The sequence below is a fragment of the Eschrichtius robustus genome, chromosome 1 (assembly GCF_028021215.1).
Source record: "Eschrichtius robustus isolate mEscRob2 chromosome 1, mEscRob2.pri, whole genome shotgun sequence".
NCBI lineage: Eukaryota > Metazoa > Chordata > Mammalia > Artiodactyla > Eschrichtiidae > Eschrichtius > Eschrichtius robustus.
In genome coordinates, this window is record NC_090824.1 from 93,179,033 (window position 1) to 93,200,713 (window position 21,681).

Below are 21,681 nucleotides of genomic sequence, written 5' to 3' on the forward strand. Positions count from 1 at the left end.
CGAAGATGAACAGATATATGTATATGTGTAAGAAAACCACATCTTGCACACCTAGAACAAACAAAACATTGTAGTCAAATTTGCTGTGATAACAAATAAAATTTAAATTAAGAAAACGGACAAGACGTAATGAGACAAACGTATGGGGGTTTTTCCTGGCACATTCCATTCTAATTTACAACCTAGGAACAGGACTTCCAGGAAGGCTCTGTTGCCCTAGTAACCAGATTTGGGCATGGAGAAATGCTGCAGCCTTGTGACCGTATCCTGCAACAGCAGCTGTTAACCCAGGGATAATGGTCACTTAATATTCACAATAATTGCAGACCCGTAAATGACACCTGCCATCAAAAAAAATCCTGGGATCGAAAATAGACCGAGAAATTCTCAAAACAGGGCAACATTTCAACACGACAATTTCAAAAGGTATATTTTACTCACACTTTTTTTCTTTTGTTTTTAAACAACACCACCAAAAAAGGCGTGGCAGAACGCTCAACATTAGGAATTATTAAAGACATGCAAATCCAGCCTACAAAAATGTATCCGAATGACCATCAGCAAAAACTCTGCACACAATAAATGCCAAAGGGGCTGTGGAGAATTGCGTACCCTCAGCTCTAAGTGGGATGTAAACTGGTAAGAGCCATCAATGAAAACAGAATGGAGGAGCCTTCACAAGGTAAACATTGAGCTACGATTCAATCCAGCAGGCCCACTGCTGGGCCTATCACCTGAGAAGACGAGAATCAAAAAGACACAGGCTAGCAATCCTGCCTTGCAGCAATATTTACCACAGCCAAGACTTGGAAGCAACCAAAATGTCCATCAACAGATGAATGCACAAAGAAGAAGTGGTCCATATACACAATGGAATATTACTCTGAGGAAAAATATAAATTAAATTTTATAAACAAACATAAGGAAGGAGACATAAGCTTTTGGAGGTTTCTCCGGGCACATTCCACTCTAATGTAAAACCGAGAAACACAACTTTCAGGAAGATTCTGTTTCCCTAGTAACCAGAGTGTGTAATGTAGAAATGCTACCGCCCTGTGGCTGTTACCCACAACAGCAGCTTTAAAAGCTGTGCTAATGCTCACTTCATATTCACAAGAACCGCGGGGCGGCAAATGACACCTGCCGTCTAAATGTCTTTTTTTTCGTTTGTTTTAATGTCTTGAGGGAGGTAATCGCCAAAAAAATTCAAAATGTGGCACATACTACATGAAAACAATTTGAATATGTAAGTTTTACTCTTTAAAAAGAAAGAAAAAGCATATGGCTAATATCTCAATATAAGGAATTATTAGACGCATGCAAATTCAACCACAAAAAGGTATCAGCGCATTCCAGTGAGAATGACCATCAGCAAAACAACTACAAACAATAAACGCCGAAGGGGTTGTGGAGAAATGCATACTCTCAGCTTTAAGTGGGATGTAAACTGGTAACAGCCACTAATAAAAACAGAAACAGGTGTCTTTAAAAGGTAAATTTTGAGCTACCGTAGGATTCAGCGGGCCCAATCCTGGGCCTATGATCTAGGAAGACAGAATTGAATGACACAGGCAGGCAATAGTGCACTGTAGCAGTATTACAACAGACAAGACATGAAAACAACCAAAAAGTCCTTCAAAAGATGAATGGCCAAAGAAGAACTGGTACATGTACAGATGGAATATTAGCCAAGGAAAAAACGGAAACAACATCGTTTGCAGCACCACAGATGAGTCTACAGGTACTCACACAACTTGAAGTAACCCAGAAAGCGAAAGACACATATCCTATGGTATCACTTATAGGTGTTACCTAAAAATTGACACCCTTGAAGATATTTCCACGAAGAAAGGCAATCACAGATTCATTAAAGAAACTTATGGTTAACCAAATGAAAAGGTGTGAGGATTGGATACATTAGAATACTGGGCTTAACAGAGATATACAAACACACGTGAAACATATAATCGCCAAAGACCTACGGAATTCCAAGAGAAGACTACTCAACACTGTGTCGTAACCTACAGGGGAAATGGATCCGAAGATAAATAGATATATGTATAAAAGAACCACATCTTCCACACCTAGAGCAAATGAAACATTGTAATCAGATTTGTTGTTACAAAAACTAAAAATAAACATTAAATTAAAAAAATGAACAAGAAGTAATGAGACATAAACTTATGGGGGTTTTAACTGGCACATTCCATTCTACTTTACAACCTAGGAACCCTACTTCCAGGAAGGTCCTGAACACTCTGTATTAATTTATATGGGAAGAGGACCTGTACATAAATATATATATATAATGTTCAAATGAACTAGATTGTGTACACCTAGAATAAATAATATTCTAATCATTACCCTGATTAAAAAAATTAAAACAACAAAGAAGATGTACTCAGACATAAATTGATGGGGTTTTTTCCTTGCACATTCCATTCTAATTTACAACCTAGGAACACGACCTCCAGGAAAGCTCTGCTGCCCTAGTAGTCCAGTTTGGGAATGGAGAAACGCTGCTGCTGCCGTGTGGCCGTTTCCCACAACAGCAGCTTTCAACCCAGTGTAATGGTCACTAAATAGAAACAACAATTGCAAGCCTGTAAGTGACACACGCCCTCAAAAAAAAAAAAATCCTGGCGTCGAAAATCGACCAAAAAATTCAAGAGAGGGCAAGGTTTCAAGAAGACAATTTCAAGAGGTATATTTAACTCACATTTTCTCTTTTCTTTTTTTTTTCTTTTTGTTTAACAAAAAAGACCATGGGAGAAGCTCACCATCAGGAACGAATAAAGACACGCAAATCCAATCTACAAAAACTTTTACCAGACGACAGTCAGAATGATCATCAGCAGAAAATCTCTAAACAATAAATAATCAAGGGGTTTTAGAGAACTGAGTACCCTCTAGCTGCTGGTGGGATGTCAAATGGTAACAGTCAGTAGTGAGAAAAGCAAGGAGGTGCGTTTAAAGGTAAAAATTGAGCTCCCATATGATCTGGTGGGCCCATTACGGGCCCTATCACCTGAGAAGACCAGAATCAAAAGACACAGGCTGACAATCCTACACTGCAGCACTATTTCCCCTAGGCAAGACTTGGAACAACCAAAATGTCCATCAGCAGATGAATCCACAAGGAAGAAGCGGTCCATGTACACACAGGAATAACATTCCGATTAAAAAATATAAATTAAATATAAAAAACAAACCTAAGGAAGGAGACGTAAGCTTTGGGGGTGTATCCGTGCACAATCCACTCTAATCTACAACCAAGGAACACTACTTCATAAAGGTACTGTTTCCCTAGTAACCAGAGTGGGGAATGTAGAAATGCTGCCGCCCTGTGGCCGTGTGCCGCAACAGCAGCTTTAAAACCTATGCTAAAGGTCACTTCATATTCAAAAGGACTGCAGGGCCATAAATGACACCTGCCAACAAAATGGGTTGAGGGAGGTAATGGCCAAAATATTCAAAATATGGCACCTACTTCAACAAATCATTTGAATAGGTAAGCTGGACTCACTCTTTAAAACACAAAAAGTATAAGTACATGCCTATAAGCTCAATATAAGGAATTATAAGACACATGCAAATCCAGCCACAAAAAGGTATCAGCTCACATGGGTCAGAATGACCATCATCAAAAATTCTGCAAACCATAAATGCTGAAGGGGCTGTGGAGAAATGCGCACCCTCATCTTTGACTGGGACTAAACTGGTAAGAGAAAATCACGTAAACCGAATGGAGGTGCCTTTAACAGGTACACATTGAGGTACCATAGGATTCAGCAGGCACACTCCTGGGCATGTGACCTAAGAAGACAGAATTAGAGAGACACAGGCAGGCAAAACTGCACTGCAGCATTATTGCAATAGCCAAGACATGGAAGCTAGCAAAAACTCCATCAACAGATGAATGGAAAAGAAGAACTGGTATATGTACAGGTGCAATATTAGCCCAGGAAAAAAATGGAACAATGCCGGCTGCAGCACCATAGATGAGTCCAGAGGTAATCACACCTTGAAGTAAGTCAGAAAGCGAAGGACACATATCCTATGATATCACTTATTGGTGTTACCTAAAAACGGATACCAATGAAGATTTTTCAGAGAGGAAGGCAATCATACATTCAATCAACAAACGCATGGTTAACCAAATGGAAAAGTGTGAGGACTGGATAAATTAGGATATTGGGATAAACAGAGATATACCAACACACGTGAAATATATAAGCACCAAAGACCTACGGAACACCGAGAGAAGACTACTCAACATTGTGTCATAACCCACATGGGAAATGGATCCGAAGATGAATAGATATATGTATATGTGTAAAACAATGACACCTTGCACACCTAGCAGAAACAAAACATTGTAATCAAATTTGCGGTGATAACAAATAAAAATTAAATTAAGAAAGCCAACAAGAAGTAATGAGACATAAACTTATGGAGGTTTTCGCTGGCACATTCCATTCTAATTTACAAGTTGGAACGTTACACCCAGGAAGGCTCTTTGGCCCTAGTTAACCAGATTTGGGAAGGGAGAACTGCCACAGCCTTGTGACCGTCTCCTGCAAAAGCAGATTTAAACACAGTGCTAAGGGTCACTTAATATTCACAAGAATTGCAGCTCTGTAAATGACACCTGCCCTCAAAAAATATCCTGGGTTCAAATATCGATGAAAAAATTCAAAAGAGGGCAACCTTTCAGGAAGACAATTTCAAGAGGCATATTTAACTTATATATTTTTTTTGGTTCTATTTTTTGTTTGTTTGTTTAACCATAAAGGCCATGGAAAAAGCTCAACGTCAGGAATTAATAAAGCTATGCAAATGCAACCTACAAAAACTTTTACCTGACAACAGTCAGAATGCTCATAAGCAAAAATCTCTAAACAATAAATACTCAAGGGGTTTTAGAGACCTGTGTGCCCTCTAGCTGCTGGTGGGATGTCAACTGGGAACAGCCAATAGTGAGAACAGAAAGGAGGTGGGTTTAAAGGTAAAAATTGAGCCACCATATGATCTGGTAGGCCCATTACGGGCCCTATCACCTGAGAAGACCAGAATCAAAAGAAACAGGTTGACAATCGTACACTGCAGCACTATTTACCCTAGCCAAGACTTGGAACAACCAAAATTTCCATCAACAGATGAATGCACAAAGAAGAAGTGGTCCACGTACACAAAGGAATATTACTCCGATAAAAAATATAAATTAAATATAAAAAAACAAACCTAAGTCAAGGAGACATAAGCTTTGGAGGTGTATCCGTGCACAATCCACTCGAATTTACAACCAAGGAACACTACTTCCAGGCAGGTACTTTTTCCCTCGTAACCAGTGGGGAATGTAGAAATCCTGCCGCCCTGTGGCCCTTTGCCGCAACAGCAGTTTTAAAACCTGTGCTAAAGGACACTTCATATTCCCAAGGACTGCAGGGCTATAAATGACACCTGCCAACAAAATGTGTTGAGGGAGGTAATGGCCAAAAGAATTCAAAATATGGCACATACTTCAAGAAACCATTTGAATAGGTAAGCTGTACTCACTCTTTAAAACACAACAAAAAAGTACATGGCTATAAGCTCAATATAAGGAATTATAAGACATATGCAAATCCAGCCACAAAAAGGTTATCAGCTCACACCGGTCAGAATGACCATCAGCAAAAAAATACAAACAATAAATCCTGAAGGGGTTGTGGCGAAATTCATACCCTCAACTTTAAGTGGCTCGTAAACTGGTAAGTGCCACTAATGAAAACAGAATGGAGCTGCCTTTAAAAGGTAACCATTGAGGTACCATATGACCCTGCAAGCCCACTCCTTGGCCTATAACCTAGGGAGACAGAAATATAAAGACACAGGCAGGCAAAACTGCACTTCGGCAGTATTTTAAAATAGCCAAGACATGGAAAAAACCAAAAAGTCCATCAAGAGACGAATGGACACAGAAGAACTGGTATGGGTACACGTGGAATATTAGTCACGAAAAAAAAAAATGAAACAATGCCGTTTGCGGAACCATAGATGAGTCTGGAGGTAATCACACAACTTGCAGTAAGTCAGAAGGCGAAAGACACATACCCTATTATATCAATTATAGGTGTTACCTAAAAATTGATACCAATGAAGGTATTTCCACAGAGAAAGGCAATCACAGATTTCTTAAACAAACTTTTGGATAACCAACTGGAAAGTTGTGAAGATTGGCTACATTAGGATCTTGGGGTTAACAGAGATATACAAACACAGGTGAAATATACAATCACCAAAGACCTACGGAATTCCAAAAGACTACTCAACACTGTGTCATAACCTACATTGGGTAGGGATCCGAAGATGAACAGATATATGTATATGTGTAAGAAAACCACATCTTGCACACCTAGAACAAACAAAACATTGTAGTCAAATTTGCTGTGATAACAAATAAAATTTAAATTAAGAAAACGGACAAGACGTAATGAGACAAACGTATGGGGGTTTTTCCTGGCACATTCCATTCTAATTTACAACCTAGGAACAGGACTTCCAGGAAGGCTCTGTTGCCCTAGTAACCAGATTTGGGCATGGAGAAATGCTGCAGCCTTGTGACCGTATCCTGCAACAGCAGCTGTTAACCCAGGGATAATGGTCACTTAATATTCACAATAATTGCAGACCCGTAAATGACACCTGCCATCAAAAAAAATCCTGGGATCGAAAATAGACCGAGAAATTCTCAAAACAGGGCAACATTTCAACACGACAATTTCAAAAGGTATATTTTACTCACACTTTTTTTCTTTTGTTTTTAAACAACACCACCAAAAAAGGCGTGGCAGAACGCTCAACATTAGGAATTATTAAAGACATGCAAATCCAGCCTACAAAAATGTATCCGAATGACCATCAGCAAAAACTCTGCACACAATAAATGCCAAAGGGGCTGTGGAGAATTGCGTACCCTCAGCTCTAAGTGGGATGTAAACTGGTAAGAGCCATCAATGAAAACAGAATGGAGGAGCCTTCACAAGGTAAACATTGAGCTACGATTCAATCCAGCAGGCCCACTGCTGGGCCTATCACCTGAGAAGACGAGAATCAAAAAGACACAGGCTAGCAATCCTGCCTTGCAGCAATATTTACCACAGCCAAGACTTGGAAGCAACCAAAATGTCCATCAACAGATGAATGCACAAAGAAGAAGTGGTCCATATACACAATGGAATATTACTCTGAGGAAAAATATAAATTAAATTTTATAAACAAACATAAGGAAGGAGACATAAGCTTTTGGAGGTTTCTCCGGGCACATTCCACTCTAATGTAAAACCGAGAAACACAACTTTCAGGAAGATTCTGTTTCCCTAGTAACCAGAGTGTGTAATGTAGAAATGCTACCGCCCTGTGGCTGTTACCCACAACAGCAGCTTTAAAAGCTGTGCTAATGCTCACTTCATATTCACAAGAACCGCGGGGCGGCAAATGACACCTGCCGTCTAAATGTCTTTTTTTTCGTTTGTTTTAATGTCTTGAGGGAGGTAATCGCCAAAAAAATTCAAAATGTGGCACATACTACATGAAAACAATTTGAATATGTAAGTTTTACTCTTTAAAAAGAAAGAAAAAGCATATGGCTAATATCTCAATATAAGGAATTATTAGACGCATGCAAATTCAACCACAAAAAGGTATCAGCGCATTCCAGTGAGAATGACCATCAGCAAAACAACTACAAACAATAAACGCCGAAGGGGTTGTGGAGAAATGCATACTCTCAGCTTTAAGTGGGATGTAAACTGGTAACAGCCACTAATAAAAACAGAAACAGGTGTCTTTAAAAGGTAAATTTTGAGCTACCATAGGATTCAGCGGGCCCAATCCTGGGCCTATGATCTAGGAAGACAGAATTGAATGACACAGGCAGGCAATAGTGCACTGTAGCAGTATTACAACAGACAAGACATGAAAACAACCAAAAAGTCCTTCAAAAGATGAATGGCCAAAGAAGAACTGGTACATGTACAGATGGAATATTAGCCAAGGAAAAAACGGAAACAACATCGTTTGCAGCACCACAGATGAGTCTACAGGTACTCACACAACTTGAAGTAACCCAGAAAGCGAAAGACACATATCCTATGGTATCACTTATAGGTGTTACCTAAAAATTGACACCCTTGAAGATATTTCCACGAAGAAAGGCAATCACAGATTCATTAAAGAAACTTATGGTTAACCAAATGAAAAGGTGTGAGGATTGGATACATTAGAATACTGGGCTTAACAGAGATATACAAACACACGTGAAACATATAATCGCCAAAGACCTACGGAATTCCAAGAGAAGACTACTCAACACTGTGTCGTAACCTACAGGGGAAATGGATCCGAAGATAAATAGATATATGTATAAAAGAACCACATCTTCCACACCTAGAGCAAATGAAACATTGTAATCAGATTTGTTGTTACAAAAACTAAAAATAAACATTAAATTAAAAAAATGAACAAGAAGTAATGAGACATAAACTTATGGGGGTTTTAACTGGCACATTCCATTCTACTTTACAACCTAGGAACCCTACTTCCAGGAAGGTCCTGAACACTCTGTATTAATTTATATGGGAAGAGGACCTGTACATAAATATATATATATAATGTTCAAATGAACTAGATTGTGTACACCTAGAATAAATAATATTCTAATCATTACCCTGATTAAAAAAATTAAAACAACAAAGAAGATGTACTCAGACATAAATTGATGGGGTTTTTTCCTTGCACATTCCATTCTAATTTACAACCTAGGAACACGACCTCCAGGAAAGCTCTGCTGCCCTAGTAGTCCAGTTTGGGAATGGAGAAACGCTGCTGCTGCCGTGTGGCCGTTTCCCACAACAGCAGCTTTCAACCCAGTGTAATGGTCACTAAATAGAAACAACAATTGCAAGCCTGTAAGTGACACACGCCCTCAAAAAAAAAAAAAATCCTGGCGTCGAAAATCGACCAAAAAATTCAAGAGAGGGCAAGGTTTCAAGAAGACAATTTCAAGAGGTATATTTAACTCACATTTTCTCTTTTCTTTTTTTTCTTTTTGTTTAACAAAAAAGACCATGGGAGAAGCTCACCATCAGGAATGAATAAAGACACGCAAATCCAATCTACAAAAACTTTTACCAGACCACAGTCAGAATGATCATCAGCAAAAAATCTCTAAACAATAAATAATCAAGGGGTTTTAGAGAACTGAGTACCCTCTAGCTGCTGGTGGGATGTCAAATGGTAACAGTCAGTAGTGAGAAAAGCAAGGAGGTGCGTTTAAAGGTAAAAATTGAGCTCCCATATGATCTGGTGGGCCCATTACGGGCCCTATCACCTGAGAAGACCAGAATCAAAAGACACAGGCTGACAATCCTACACTGCAGCACTATTTCCCCTAGGCAAGACTTGGAACAACCAAAATGTCCATCAGCAGATGAATCCACAAGGAAGAAGCGGTCCATGTACACACAGGAATAACATTCCGATTAAAAATTATAAATTAAATATAAAAAACAAACCTAAGGAAGGAGACGTAAGCTTTGGGGGTGTATCCGTGCACAATCCACTCTAATCTACAACCAAGGAACACTACTTCATAAAGGTACTGTTTCCCTAGTAACCAGAGTGGGGAATGTAGAAATGCTGCCGCCCTGTGGCCGTGTGCCGCAACAGCAGCTTTAAAACCTATGCTAAAGGTCACTTCATATTCAAAAGGACTGCAGGGCCATAAATGACACCTGCCAACAAAATGGGTTGAGGGAGGTAATGGCCAAAATATTCAAAATATGGCACCTACTTCAACAAATCATTTGAATAGGTAAGCTGGACTCACTCTTTAAAACACAAAAAGTATAAGTACATGCCTATAAGCTCAATATAAGGAATTATAAGACACATGCAAATCCAGCCACAAAAAGGTATCAGCTCACATGGGTCAGAATGACCATCATCAAAAATTCTGCAAACCATAAATGCTGAAGGGGCTGTGGAGAAATGCGCACCCTCATCTTTGACTGGGACTAAACTGGTAAGAGAAAATCACGTAAACCGAATGGAGGTGCCTTTAACAGGTACACGTTGAGGTACCATAGGATTCAGCAGGCACACTCCTGGGCATGTGACCTAAGAAGACAGAATTAGAGAGACACAGGCAGGCAAAACTGCACTGCAGCATTATTGCAATAGCCAAGACATGGAAGCTAGCAAAAACTCCATCAACAGATGAATGGAAAAGAAGAACTGGTATATGTACAGGTGCAATATTAGCCCAGGAAAAAAATGGAACAATGCCGGCTGCAGCACCATAGATGAGTCCAGAGGTAATCACACCTTGAAGTAAGTCAGAAAGCGAAGGACACATATCCTATGATATCACTTATTGGTGTTACCTAAAAACGGATACCAATGAAGATTTTTCAGAGAGGAAGGCAATCATACATTCAATCAACAAACGCATGGTTAACCAAATGGAAAAGTGTGAGGACTGGATAAATTAGGATATTGGGATAAACAGAGATATACCAACACACGTGAAATATATAAGCACCAAAGACCTACGGAACACCGAGAGAAGACTACTCAACATTGTGTCATAACCCACATGGGAAATGGATCCGAAGATGAATAGATATATGTATATGTGTAAAACAATGACACCTTGCACACCTAGCAGAAACAAAACATTGTAATCAAATTTGCGGTGATAACAAATAAAAATTAAATTAAGAAAGCCAACAAGAAGTAATGAGACATAAACTTATGGAGGTTTTCGCTGGCACATTCCATTCTAATTTACAAGTTGGAACGTTACACCCAGGAAGGCTCTTTGGCCCTAGTTAACCAGATTTGGGAAGGGAGAACTGCCACAGCCTTGTGACCGTCTCCTGCAAAAGCAGATTTAAACACAGTGCTAAGGGTCACTTAATATTCACAAGAATTGCAGCTCTGTAAATGACACCTGCCCTCAAAAAATATCCTGGGTTCAAATATCGATGAAAAAATTCAAAAGAGGGCAACCTTTCAGGAAGACAATTTCAAGAGGCATATTTAACTTATATATTTTTTTTGTTCTATTTTTTGTTTGTTTGTTTAACCATAAAGGCCATGGAAAAAGCTCAACGTCAGGAATTAATAAAGCTATGCAAATGCAACCTACAAAAACTTTTACCTGACAACAGTCAGAATGCTCATAAGCAAAAATCTCTAAACAATAAATACTCAAGGGGTTTTAGAGACCTGTGTGCCCTCTAGCTGCTGGTGGGATGTCAACTGGGAACAGCCAATAGTGAGAACAGAAAGGAGGTGGGTTTAAAGGTAAAAATTGAGCCACCATATGATCTGGTAGGCCCATTACGGGCCCTATCACCTGAGAAGACCAGAATCAAAAGAAACAGGTTGACAATCGTACACTGCAGCACTATTTACCCTAGCCAAGACTTGGAACAACCAAAATTTCCATCAACAGATGAATGCACAAAGAAGAAGTGGTCCACGTACACAAAGGAATATTACTCCGATAAAAAATATAAATTAAATATAAAAAAACAAACCTAAGTCAAGGAGACATAAGCTTTGGAGGTGTATCCGTGCACAATCCACTCGAATTTACAACCAAGGAACACTACTTCCAGGCAGGTACTTTTTCCCTCGTAACCAGTGGGGAATGTAGAAATCCTGCCGCCCTGTGGCCCTTTGCCGCAACAGCAGTTTTAAAACCTGTGCTAAAGGACACTTCATATTCCCAAGGACTGCAGGGCTATAAATGACACCTGCCAACAAAATGTGTTGAGGGAGGTAATGGCCAAAAGAATTCAAAATATGGCACATACTTCAAGAAACCATTTGAATAGGTAAGCTGTACTCACTCTTTAAAACACAACAAAAAAGTACATGGCTATAAGCTCAATATAAGGAATTATAAGACATATGCAAATCCAGCCACAAAAAGGTTATCAGCTCACACCGGTCAGAATGACCATCAGCAAAAAAATACAAACAATAAATCCTGAAGGGGTTGTGGCGAAATTCATACCCTCAACTTTAAGTGGCTCGTAAACTGGTAAGTGCCACTAATGAAAACAGAATGGAGCTGCCTTTAAAAGGTAACCATTGAGGTACCATATGACCCTGCAAGCCCACTCCTTGGCCTATAACCTAGGGAGACAGAAATATAAAGACACAGGCAGGCAAAACTGCACTTCGGCAGTATTTTAAAATAGCCAAGGCATGGAAAAAACCAAAAAGTCCATCAAGAGACGAATGGACACAGAAGAACTGGTATGGGTACACGTGGAATATTAGTCACGAAAAAAAAAAATGAAACAATGCCGTTTGCGGAACCATAGATGAGTCTGGAGGTAATCACACAACTTGCAGTAAGTCAGAAGGCGAAAGACACATACCCTATTATATCAATTATAGGTGTTACCTAAAAATTGATACCAATGAAGGTATTTCCACAGAGAAAGGCAATCACAGATTTCTTAAACAAACTTTTGGATAACCAACTGGAAAGTTGTGAAGATTGGCTACATTAGGATCTTGGGGTTAACAGAGATATACAAACACAGGTGAAATATACAATCACCAAAGACCTACAGAATTCCAAGAAAAGACTACTCAACACTGTGTCATAACCTACATTGGGTAGGGATCCGAAGATGAACAGATATATGTATATGTGTAAGAAAACCACATCTTGCACACCTAGAACAAACAAAACATTGTAGTCAAATTTGCTGTGATAACAAATAAAATTTAAATTAAGAAAACGGACAAGACGTAATGAGACAAACGTATGGGGGTTTTTCCTGGCACATTCCATTCTAATTTACAACCTAGGAACAGGACTTCCAGGAAGGCTCTGTTGCCCTAGTAACCAGATTTGGGCATGGAGAAATGCTGCAGCCTTGTGACCGTATCCTGCAACAGCAGCTGTTAACCCAGGGATAATGGTCACTTAATATTCACAATAATTGCAGACCCGTAAATGACACCTGCCATCAAAAAAAATCCTGGGATCGAAAATAGACCGAGAAATTCTCAAAACAGGGCAACATTTCAACACGACAATTTCAAAAGGTATATTTTACTCACACTTTTTTTCTTTTGTTTTTAAACAACACCACCAAAAAAGGCGTGGCAGAACGCTCAACATTAGGAATTATTAAAGACATGCAAATCCAGCCTACAAAAATGTATCCGAATGACCATCAGCAAAAACTCTGCACACAATAAATGCCAAAGGGGCTGTGGAGAATTGCGTACCCTCAGCTCTAAGTGGGATGTAAACTGGTAAGAGCCATCAATGAAAACAGAATGGAGGAGCCTTCACAAGGTAAACATTGAGCTACGATTCAATCCAGCAGGCCCACTGCTGGGCCTATCACCTGAGAAGACGAGAATCAAAAAGACACAGGCTAGCAATCCTGCCTTGCAGCAATATTTACCACAGCCAAGACTTGGAAGCAACCAAAATGTCCATCAACAGATGAATGCACAAAGAAGAAGTGGTCCATATACACAATGGAATATTACTCTGAGGAAAAATATAAATTAAATTTTATAAACAAACATAAGGAAGGAGACATAAGCTTTTGGAGGTTTCTCCGGGCACATTCCACTCTAATGTAAAACCGAGAAACACAACTTTCAGGAAGATTCTGTTTCCCTAGTAACCAGAGTGTGTAATGTAGAAATGCTACCGCCCTGTGGCTGTTACCCACAACAGCAGCTTTAAAAGCTGTGCTAATGCTCACTTCATATTCACAAGAACCGCGGGGCGGCAAATGACACCTGCCGTCTAAATGTCTTTTTTTTCGTTTGTTTTAATGTCTTGAGGGAGGTAATTGCCAAAAAAATTCAAAATGTGGCACATACTACATGAAAACAATTTGAATATGTAAGTTTTACTCTTTAAAAAGAAAGAAAAAGCATATGGCTAATATCTCAATATAAGGAATTATTAGACGCATGCAAATTCAACCACAAAAAGGTATCAGCGCATTCCAGTGAGAATGACCATCAGCAAAACAACTACAAACAATAAACGCCGAAGGGGTTGTGGAGAAATGCATACTCTCAGCTTTAAGTGGGATGTAAACTGGTAACAGCCACTAATAAAAACAGAAACAGGTGTCTTTAAAAGGTAAATTTTGAGCTACCGTAGGATTCAGCGGGCCCAATCCTGGGCCTATGATCTAGGAAGACAGAATTGAATGACACAGGCAGGCAATAGTGCACTGTAGCAGTATTACAACAGACAAGACATGAAAACAACCAAAAAGTCCTTCAAAAGATGAATGGCCAAAGAAGAACTGGTACATGTACAGATGGAATATTAGCCAAGGAAAAAACGGAAACAACATCGTTTGCAGCACCACAGATGAGTCTACAGGTACTCACACAACTTGAAGTAACCCAGAAAGCGAAAGACACATATCCTATGGTATCACTTATAGGTGTTACCTAAAAATTGACACCCTTGAAGATATTTCCACGAAGAAAGGCAATCACAGATTCATTAAAGAAACTTATGCTTAACCAAATGAAAAGGTGTGAGGATTGGATACATTAGAATACTGGGCTTAACAGAGATATACAAACACACGTGAAACATATAATCGCCAAAGACCTACGGAATTCCAAGAGAAGACTACTCAACACTGTGTCGTAACCTACAGGGGAAATGGATCCGAAGATAAATAGATATATGTATAAAAGAACCACATCTTCCACACCTAGAGCAAATGAAACATTGTAATCAGATTTGTTGTTACAAAAACTAAAAATAAACATTAAATTAAAAAAATGAACAAGAAGTAATGAGACATAAACTTATGGGGGTTTTAACTGGCACATTCCATTCTACTTTACAACCTAGGAACCCTACTTCCAGGAAGGTCCTGAACACTCTGTATTAATTTATATGGGAAGAGGACCTGTACATAAATATATATATATAATGTTCAAATGAACTAGATTGTGTACACCTAGAATAAATAATATTCTAATCATTACCCTGATTAAAAAAATTAAAACAACAAAGAAGATGTACTCAGACATAAATTGATGGGGTTTTTTCCTTGCACATTCCATTCTAATTTACAACCTAGGAACACGACCTCCAGGAAAGCTCTGCTGCCCTAGTAGTCCAGTTTGGGAATGGAGAAACGCTGCTGCTGCCGTGTGGCCGTTTCCCACAACAGCAGCTTTCAACCCAGTGTAATGGTCACTAAATAGAAACAACAATTGCAAGCCTGTAAGTGACACACGCCCTCAAAAAAAAAAAAATCCTGGCGTCGAAAATCGACCAAAAAATTCAAGAGAGGGCAAGGTTTCAAGAAGACAATTTCAAGAGGTATATTTAACTCACATTTTCTCTTTTCTTTTTTTTCTTTTTGTTTAACAAAAAAGACCATGGGAGAAGCTCACCATCAGGAACGAATAAAGACACGCAAATCCAATCTACAAAAACTTTTACCAGACCACAGTCAGAATGATCATCAGCAAAAAATCTCTAAACAATAAATAATCAAGGGGTTTTAGAGAACTGAGTACCCTCTAGCTGCTGGTGGGATGTCAAATGGTAACAGTCAGTAGTGAGAAAAGCAAGGAGGTGCGTTTAAAGGTAAAAATTGAGCTCCCATATGATCTGGTGGGCCCATTACGGGCCCTATCACCTGAGAAGACCAGAATCAAAAGACACAGGCTGACAATCCTACACTGCAGCACTATTTCCCCTAGGCAAGACTTGGAACAACCAAAATGTCCATCAGCAGATGAATCCACAAGGAAGAAGCGGTCCATGTACACACAGGAATAACATTCCGATTAAAAAATATAAATTAAATATAAAAAACAAACCTAAGGAAGGAGACGTAAGCTTTGGGGGTGTATCCGTGCACAATCCACTCTAATCTACAACCAAGGAACACTACTTCATAAAGGTACTGTTTCCCTAGTAACCAGAGTGGGGAATGTAGAAATGCTGCCGCCCTGTGGCCGTGTGCCGCAACAGCAGCTTTAAAACCTATGCTAAAGGTCACTTCATATTCAAAAGGACTGCAGGGCCATAAATGACACATGCCAACAAAATGGGTTGAGGGAGGTAATGGCCAAAATATTCAAAATATGGCACCTACTTCAACAAATCATTTGAATAGGTAAGCTGGACTCACTCTTTAAAACACAAAAAGTATAAGTACATGCCTATAAGCTCAATATAAGGAATTATAAGACACATGCAAATCCAGCCACAAAAAGGTATCAGCTCACATGGGTCAGAATGACCATCATCAAAAATTCTGCAAACCATAAATGCTGAAGGGGCTGTGGAGAAATGCGCACCCTCATCTTTGACTGGGACTAAACTGGTAAGAGAAAATCACGTAAACCGAATGGAGGTGCCTTTAACAGGTACACGTTGAGGTACCATAGGATTCAGCAGGCACACTCCTGGGCATGTGACCTAAGAAGACAGAATTAGAGAGACACAGGCAGGCAAAACTGCACTGCAGCATTATTGCAATAGCCAAGACATGGAAGCTAGCAAAAACTCCATCAACAGATGAATGGAAAAGAAGAACTGGTATATGTACAGGTGCAATATTAGCCCAGGAAAAAAATGGAACAATGCCGGCTGCAGCACCATAGATGAGTCCAGAGGTAATCACACCTTGAAGTAAGTCAGAAAGCGAAGGACACATATCCTATGATATCACTTATTGGTGTTACCTAAAAACGGATACCAATGAAGATTTTTCAGAGAGGAAGGCAATCATACATTCAATCAACAAACGCATGGTTAACCAAATGGAAAAGTGTGAGGACTGGATAAATTAGGATATTGGGATAAACAGAGATATACCAACACACGTGAAATATATAAGCACCAAAGACCTACGGAACACCGAGAGAAGACTACTCAACATTGTGTCATAACCCACATGGGAAATGGATCCGAAGATGAATAGATATATGTATATGTGTAAAACAATGACACCTTGCACACCTAGCAGAAACAAAACATTGTAATCAAATTTGCGGTGATAACAAATAAAAATTAAATTAAGAAAGCCAACAAGAAGTAATGAGACATAAACTTATGGAGGTTTTCGCTGGCACATTCCATTCTAATTTACAAGTTGGAACGTTACACCCAGGAAGGCTCTTTGGCCCTAGTTAACCAGATTTGGGAAGGGAGAACTGCCACAGCCTTGTGACCGTCTCCTGCAAAAGCAGATTTAAACACAGTGCTAAGGGTCACTTAATATTCACAAGAATTGCAGCTCTGTAAATGACACCTGCCCTCAAAAAATATCCTGGGTTCAAATATCGATGAAAAAATTCAAAAGAGGGCAACCTTTCAGGAAGACAATTTCAAGAGGCATATTTAACTTATATATTTTTTTTCGTTCTATTTTTTGTTTGTTTGTTTAACCATAAAGGCCATGGAAAAAGCTCAACGTCAGGAATTAATAAAGCTATGCAAATACAACCTACAAAAACTTTTACCTGACAACAGTCAGAATGCTCATAAGCAAAAATCTCTAAACAATAAATACTCAAGGGGTTTTAGAGACCTGTGTGCCCTCTAGCTGCTGGTGGGATGTCAACTGGGAACAGCCAATAGTGAGAACAGAAAGGAGGTGGGTTTAAAGGTAAAAATTGAGCCACCATATGATCTGGTAGGCCCATTACGGGCCCTATCACCTGAGAAGACCAGAATCAAAAGAATCAGGTTGACAATCGTACACTGCAGCACTATTTACCCTAGCCAAGACTTGGAACAACCAAAATTTCCATCAACAGATGAATGCACAAAGAAGAAGTGGTCCACGTACACAAAGGAATATTACTCCGATAAAAAATAGAAATTAAATATAAAAAAACAAACCTAAGTCAAGGAGACATAAGCTTTGGAGGTGTATCCGTGCACAATCCACTCGAATTTACAACCAAGGAACACTACTTCCAGGCAGGTACTTTTTCCCTCGTAACCAGTGGGGAATGTAGAAATCCTGCCGCCCTGTGGCCCTTTGCCGCAACAGCAGTTTTAAAACCTGTGCTAAAGGACACTTCATATTCCCAAGGACTGCAGGGCTGTAAATGACACCTGCCAACAAAATGTGTTGAGGGAGGTAATGGCCAAAAGAATTCAAAATATGGCACATACTTCAAGAAACCATTTGAATCGGTAAGCTGTACTCACTCTTTAAAACACAACAAAAAAGTACATGGCTATAAGCTCAATATAAGGAATTATAAGACATATGCAAATCCAGCCACAAAAAGGTTATCAGCTCACACCGGTCAGAATGACCATCAGCAAAAAAATACAAACAATAAATCCTGAAGGGGTTGTGGCGAAATTCATACCCTCAACTTTAAGTGGCTCGTAAACTGGTAAGTGCCACTAATGAAAACAGAATGGAGCTGCCTTTAAAAGGTAACCATTGAGGTACCATATGACCCTGCAAGCCCACTCCTTGGCCTATAACCTAGGGAGACAGAAATATAAAGACACAGGCAGGCAAAACTGCACTTCGGCAGTATTTTAAAATAGCCAAGACATGGAAAAAACCAAAAAGTCCATCAAGAGACGAATGGACACAGAAGAACTGGTATGGGTACACGTGGAATATTAGTCACGAAAAAAAAAATGAAACAATGCCGTTTGCGGAACCATAGATGAGTCTGGAGGTAATCACACAACTTGCAGTAAGTCAGAAGGCGAAAGACACATACCCTATTATATCAATTATAGGTGTTACCTAAAAATTGATACCAATGAAGGTATTTCCACAGAGAAAGGCAATCACAGATTTCTTAAACAAACTTTTGGATAACCAACTGGAAAGTTGTGAAGATTGGCTACATTAGGATCTTGGGGTTAACAGAGATATACAAACACAGGTGAAATATACAATCACCAAAGACCTACGGAATTCCAAGAGAAGACTACTCAACACTGTGTCATAACCTACATTGGGTAGGGATCCGAAGATGAACAGATATATGTATATGTGTAAGAAAACCACGTCTTGCACACCTAGAACAAACAAAACATTGTAATCAAATTTGCTGTGATAACAAATAAAATTTAAATTAAGAAAACGGACAAGACGTAATGAGACAAACGTATGGGGGTTTTTCCTGGCACATTCCATTCTAATTTACAACCTAGGAACAGGACTGCCAGGAAGGCTCTGTTGCCCTAGTAACCAGATTTGGGCATGGAGAAATGCTGCAGCCTTGTGACCGTATCCTGCAACAGCAGCTGTTAACCCAGGGATAATGGTCACTTAATATTCACAATAATTGCAGACCCGTAAATGACACCTGCCATCAAAAAAAATCCTGGGATCGAAAATAGACCGAGAAATTCTCAAAACAGGGCAACATTTCAACACGACAATTTCAAAAGGTATATTTTACTCACACTTTTTTTCTTTTGTTTTTAAACAACACCACCAAAAAAGGCGTGGCAGAACGCTCAACATTAGGAATTATTAAAGACATGCAAATCCAGCCTACAAAAATGTATCCGAATGACCATCAGCAAAAACTCTGCACACAATAAATGCCAAAGGGGCTGTGGAGAATTGCGTACCCTCAGCTCTAAGTGGGATGTAAACTGGTAAGAGCCATCAATGAAAACAGAATGGAGGAGCCTTCACAAGGTAAACATTGAGCTACGATTCAATCCAGCAGGCCCACTGCTGGGCCTATCACCGGAGAAGACGAGAATCAAAAAGACACAGGCTAGCAATCCTGCCTTGCAGCAATATTTACCACAGCCAAGACTTGGAAGCAACCAAAATGTCCATCAACAGATGAATGCACAAAGAAGAAGTGGTCCATATACACAATGGAATATTACTCTGAGGAAAAATATAAATTAAATTTTATAAACAAACATAAGGAAGGAGACATAAGCTTTTGGAGGTTTCTCCGGGCACATTCCACTCTAATGTAAAACCGAGAAACACAACTTTCAGGAAGATTCTGTTTCCCTAGTAACCAGAGTGTGTAATGTAGAAATGCTACCGCCCTGTGGCTGTTACCCACAACAGCAGCTTTAAAAGCTGTGCTAATGCTCACTTCATATTCACAAGAACCGCGGGGCGGCAAATGACACCTGCCGTCTAAATGTCTTTTTTTTGGTTTGTTTTAATGTCTTGAGGGAGGTAATCTCCAAAAAAATTCAAAATGTGGCACATACTACATGAAAACAATTTGAATATATAAGTTTTACTCTTTAAAAAGAAAGAAAAAGCATATGGCTAATATCTCAATACAAGGAATTATTAGACGCATGCAAATTCAACCACAAAAAGGTATCAGCGCATTCCAGTGAGAATGACCATCAGCAAAACAACTACAAACAATAAACGCCGAAGGGGTTGTGGAGAAATGCATACTCTCAGCTTTAAGTGGGATGTAAACTGGTAACAGCCACTAATAAAAACAGAAACAGGTGTCTTTAAAAGGTAAATTTTGAGCTACCATAGGATTCAGCGGGCCCAATCCTGGGCCTATGATCTAGGAAGACAGAATTGAATGACACAGGCAGGCAATAGTGCACTGTAGCAGTATTACAACAGACAAGACATGAAAACAACCAAAAAGTCCTTCAAAAGATGAATGGCCAAAGAAGAACTGGTACATGTACAGATGGAATATTAGCCAAGGAAAAAACGGAAACAACATCGTTTGCAGCACCACAGATGAGTCTACAGGTACTCACACAACTTGAAGTAACCGAGAAAGCGAAAGACACATATCCTATGGTATCACTTATAGGTGTTACCTAAAAATTGACACCCTTGAAGATATTTCCACGAAGAAAGGCAATCACAGATTCATTAAAGAAACTTATGGTTAACCAAATGAAAAGGTGTGAGGATTGGATACATTAGAATACTGGGCTTAACAGAGATATACAAACACACGTGAAACATATAATCGCCAAAGACCTACGGAATTCCAAGAGAAGACTACTCAACACTCTGTCGTAACCTACAGGGGAAATGGATCCGAAGATAAATAGATATATGTATAAAAGAACCACATCTTCCACACCTAGAGCAAACGAAACATTGTAATCAGATTTGTTGTTACAAAAACTAAAAATAAACATTAAATTAAAAAAATGAACAAGAAGTAATGAGACATAAACTTATGGGGGTTTTAACTGGCACATTCCATTCTACTTTACAACCTAGGAACCCTACTTCCAGGAAGGTCCTGAACACTCTGTATTAATTTATATGGGAAGAGGACCTGTACATAAATATATATATATAAAGTTCAAATGAACTAGATTGTGCACACCTAGAATAAATAATATTCTAATCATTACCCTGATTAAAAAAATTAAAACAACAAAGAAGATGTACTCAGACATAAATTGATGGGGTTTTTTCCTTGCACATTCCATTCTAATTTACAACCTAGGAACACGACCTCCAGGAAAGCTCTGCTGCCCTAGTAGTCCAGTTTGGGAATGGAGAAACGCTGCTGCTGCCGTGTGGCCGTTTCCCACAACAGCAGCTTTCAACCCAGTGTAATGGTCACTAAATAGAAACAACAATTGCAAGCCTGTAAGTGACACACGCCCTCAAAAAAAAAAAAATCCTG